The sequence below is a fragment of the Octopus bimaculoides genome, chromosome 11 (genome assembly GCF_001194135.2).
Source record: "Octopus bimaculoides isolate UCB-OBI-ISO-001 chromosome 11, ASM119413v2, whole genome shotgun sequence".
In the NCBI taxonomy this organism is placed as follows: domain Eukaryota; kingdom Metazoa; phylum Mollusca; class Cephalopoda; order Octopoda; family Octopodidae; genus Octopus; species Octopus bimaculoides.
In genome coordinates, this window is record NC_068991.1 from 23,563,686 (window position 1) to 23,568,500 (window position 4,815).

A 4,815-nucleotide genomic window follows, 5' to 3' on the forward strand; every position below is an offset into this window, starting at 1 on the left:
CCTAAACACGTATTCATTTGCACACGTGGGTTGGGGATATGGTTAGGGATAGGGTTAGGGACAGGGTTAGGGTTAGGATCGACCACTCAAGACTAGCTAGTCCGGACGCGCGACTGCGCGTTCGGGACCGTGCTGCTTTAGTAGTACCTATATATATATAGAGAGAGAGAGAGAGATTGAACAAACTGTACTTACAGTAATAATTATGCAGCAGCTTCGTGTAAAACTCCGCGAAAGTATTTCGCTGTTCTCTGTTGGAAAAATTGAAAATAGTAATAATAACATTTAATTTTAACTGATTGACTCACTTTCTATCTCGTTCTCATCCACTCACTCATTCTTTCAGCTATGTACTTTTATACCACAAAACTAATTAATTACCTCAGTAATTTACGATAAATTCTGAAAAAATACACAAGGAAACGTACCGTTTCTTAATTTTCGCGTGCTTTCTAGTGAATCATTTACATCGTTCTCCTACAGAGCAGCCACAAACACCCGTTAGCAGCGGATTCTTCACGTTTCCTTCCTATCTATAAATAAACTGTTGTTGAGTTTTAATATTCATCCTGTCATTCAGTGTTTGATAGCTGTAATAAAAGTACATGGTGACTTTATTTCGTTGTTAATGGTGATTTTTAGTATAAACACATTGCTATAAATTATAGAGGACAAGGTTGATTAAATCATCTGTAGGATATGCCTATTGTCTATTTTCGTGGCCCGACAAGATTTCCGCTTTAAGCATGTTACGAAACAAATTGAATTATTTTGTATGGCATAATCCTCGCCCTGTCAACTATTATTTTTGGAATCTTTAGAGTGGGGGCCAAAATAACTCGCGGTTTACACATGTCTACTCTGTGGATTCAAGCCCTACTGACGTCGACTTCGTCTTTTATCCATCATAGATCGATAAAATAAGTATTAGATATAATCAGCTGTGTCCCTCCAAAATTATATGGTCATGTACCAATATGTTAGAAACCACAGCGCTTTATAGTACTTAATTCATTCGCTATGCATGCTGCGAGCGAGCGAGGGAAACTCCATAAGGTTACTTGAACTAGGAGAAATAGTAGTCAAGTCCCTCAGCTCACGCAGTCTCACCTTGGTTAAAAAAAAAAAGAACTCATAATTTAATAGTTCTACATATTGCAAAATATGTGGGAAGAGTAATTTTGGGATGATCACGGCTGGAATGCCTTTGTAGATTGCGCAGTTAGAGCTGACTTGGGGTTAAACAACATCAAGAACTATATATTTCACGTTTAATTCCAGCAGAGGTAATATTCTCTTTTTATTTATAATAAAGTACCTGTGATATGCTGGCTTATTGTTTGATCAACAGTACTCTTACCTCGGTAAACTTGCTCTTGGATTTCGTTAAAATAAACTATTAATAGAAAATGGAATACATCTGGATTAATACTCTTCGTTGAAAGCAACATATGTCCCTTTCTTCGTGGTGAAGTCGATTTAATAAGTACCTGGTTGTTAAATACCAGTAATTTAATGCGTCCGACTCTGACTGCATATTTAGACTACTGAAAGATTGGTTTCGAGAAGGAAAAAGTTGTAATACGGGGAGGAGGGATAGAAAGATAGCAAAAGTACGGAGGGATGAGTGAGGGAACATAAAAGAAAAGAAAAGAAATGTGAATAAGGAGGAAGAGAAGAAACAAAAACAGAAAATACATAATAATGATAAGAGAAAGAAAGAAAGAAAGAAAATGACTGATTGAGTAAAAGAAAAAAAGGAAGAAAACTGAGAGAAAGAGGAAAAGGAAAACAAGACAGTCTGATTGCTGATGGAAAAAAAAAAGAAAAAGAAACAAGGATAGAGTGATACAGAGAGAGGGGGTGGGGAGCACAAGGAGGAGAAGGAAAAAGGGAAATTAAAAAGTTTAGGAAAGGTGAGAGCAAGTAAAAAGAAAGAGGGAGAAGATGAAGAGGTGAAAAGTTAGGAAAATAGAGTGTGAGAGTAAATTGATAGATAGAAGAAAGAAGGGATGCAAAGAGTAAAAGGAGAGAGGAGGAGACTGAGTGAGTTAAATAGAGGAGAGAGAAAAGGAGGGTAGATAGTAAAAAGAAGAAAAGAAGCTAGAGTGGGGGTGTACTGAAATGGAAGAATGGGGGAAGAAAAAGAGAGAGAGAGAGGGTGTCTGCTGTGTATATAAAGAAGAGAGAACTATTCTGTGTAATATGCACAGATGGAGTGTGTGTGTGTATGTGTGTGTATGGATAATAGTTAAATTTCCTTCTCACAATTTGGACATCAACAGATCATGCATGTACATGTTGATAACATGACCAGAAGATGATATTATAAATGCATCAGTATACATTACTTGTTTGTGTGTGTGTGTGTGTATTAAGCTTTATTTATTGTGATCGGATGCCTGAGTTTGCATAAACTCATTCTTCCATCAAACCAATATTGCTGATACAGGTGCACAGGTGTGCCATGCGCCAGATGTTGAAATGATCATAGAGCAATGTGGATTGAAGTGTTTTGCTCAAGAACACAATGTGCCACCTGGTCTAGGAATCAAAACCACAACCTTGTGATTGTGAGTGCAACATCCTAACCATAAAGGCACAAAAAGAATTCAGTTTAATTTAGATTAATTAATTATATAACATAAATATGAAATTATACCTTTAATAATATTAATCATAATGAAACAGCTGTTGAGCACAATTAAAGTATGAACTATATGTGAAATTTATGCTTTTCTGCTAAAGTTGTGCATGCATATACATTTATATATATGCTAGAAATGTGTGTGTGTGTGTGTGTGTGTATATGTGTGTGTGTGTGTGTGTGTGTGTGTGTGTGTGTAATTAAGATTCCATTGAATTAGGTACTTAAATTGTTACTTATTTATATTTATTTTACACACACACACACACACACATACATATATATATATATATATATCATCATCATCATCATCATCATCGTTTAACGTCCGCTTTCCATGCTAGCATGGGTTGGACGATTTGACTGAGGACTGGTGAAACCGGATGGCAACACCAGGCTCCAGTCTAATTTGGCAGAGTTTCTACAGCTGGATGCCCTTCCTAACGCCAACCACTCAGAGAGTGTAGTGGGTGCTTTTACGTGTCACCCGCACGAAAACGGCCACGCTCAAAATGGTGTCTTTTATGTGCCACCCGCACAAGCCAGTCCAGGGGCACTTATATATATATATATGTATATATATATATATATATATACATACATATACATATGTACATACATATACATATGTACATACATATACATACATATATATACAAATATATACACATTCATACACACATATCACACACACATATACTGTTACAGTTTCATCCCACTCTCTTTTCACCCTCTCCATTTCCATCTATCTATCTATCTATCTATCTATCTATCTATCTATCTATCTATCTATCTATTAATTATTAATTAATTAATGACAGCCTCTCAAGTTTGAGAAAGATGTTTGTGTTACATGGTCAACATCTCCGAATGCGCATGTGACTTCATCTGAAGTCAGGCACACAGATACAGTTGCATGAAGAGCAAGGAACACTACTAGGTGGGTTGTGAGCAGATGCTTTTCTGTGTCTCTCATGGCTTACCCCGAGGTGCATAATATGCCAGTTGTTTTGGAAGTTGTTTGCTGCCTTGGAGCATAGGTTGTGCTACTTGGTCCAGTCAACTGTAGCACACTCGAGATTGTGAAACTGGATCTCAGAATTTCCAACCATAAATCTTCAGCTGTTCAGTCAACTGAACTACCTGTTCATTGAATTAGAATATAGGTGGCTGAGTATTTCACAGACAAATCCACTCACAAGGCTTTGGTCAGTCTGGAACTCTAGTACAAAGCATATGCCCAAGGTGCCCCACAGTGGAATTGAAACCAAAACTATGTGGCTAGGAAACAAACTTTTTATTGCTCTGGCACGTCTGCACCTTTGATAGACAGCCTGAAACTCCAGTTTCATGCATGATTTTAAAAAAAAAAAACATAATTTTTGTTATTATCTCAATAAGTATTATTATGCTACTACTATGGGGGTGAGCTGGCAGAATCATTAGCACATCAGATAAAATGCTTAGCTGCATTTCTCCTGACTCATTACGTTCTGAGTTCAAATTCACCTGAGGTCAACTTTGCCTTTCATCTCTCCAAGGTCAATGAATAAACTACCATTCAAGCAATGGAGTCAATGTACTCTCAAAATTTCTGGCCTACTGCCAAAATTAAAAAGAATTGTTAATACTGCTATTACTGCTAGCAGCAGCAGCAGTAGCAGCAACAGTGGTTAAAGCATGACTTTGGGCACAAGCATGGCTGTATGGTTAAGAAGTTTGGTTCACAACTACATGGGTTCAAGTTTGGTCATGCAGGTTATGAGGTAAACTATCACTACCACCACCACCACCACCAAATTTAGCTTTAACAGAGAAAACTAAAATAAAAACAAAAAGACTCAAAAACCAGTTTTGTGTATTGTTTCATGGGGTTTTTTTTTTTATTCTTGTCCATCTTTTATTTAGAAATGGTTCCTGCTGTCACATAATGATTAACTTGAAACATCTTCATCACCACTACCACCACTACTATCATAATCATCAGCACCATAACCCACAGCACCACCACCACCACTGCCACCATCATCATCATCCTTATCACCATTATTATCATCATCCTCAATACCACCATAACCACCAACATCAATATCACCACCACCACTGCTATCACTACCACCATCATCATCATGATCATCATCGTCGTCGTCGTCGTCGTCGTCGTCGTC

At 37.3% G+C, this 4,815-nt stretch overlaps 2 protein-coding genes and 1 long non-coding RNA gene across 6 annotated transcripts in view; 2 read left to right on the plus strand and 1 right to left on the minus strand.

The window, feature by feature from the left end:
- Positions 1-1,548, minus strand: part of LOC106867918 (uncharacterized) — a 42,395-nt gene extending 40,847 nt beyond the window's left edge. Inside the window, exons 1-3 of the mRNA XM_052971625.1 lie at positions 1,361-1,548; positions 429-590; positions 196-251 (exon numbers count right to left, since the gene is read on the minus strand). The gene's annotated coding sequence lies outside the window, so the exon portion shown is untranslated. The remainder of the gene's footprint in view (positions 1-195; positions 252-428; positions 591-1,360) is intronic.
- LOC106871104 (endoplasmic reticulum lectin 1) overlaps positions 1-4,815 on the plus strand; it is a 488,243-nt gene that overhangs the window by 350,436 nt on the left and 132,992 nt on the right. The gene's annotated exons all lie outside the window — the stretch shown is intronic.
- The window catches only part of LOC128249061 (uncharacterized), a 39,011-nt gene that overhangs the window by 6,362 nt on the left and 27,834 nt on the right, over positions 1-4,815 (plus strand). The gene's annotated exons all lie outside the window — the stretch shown is intronic.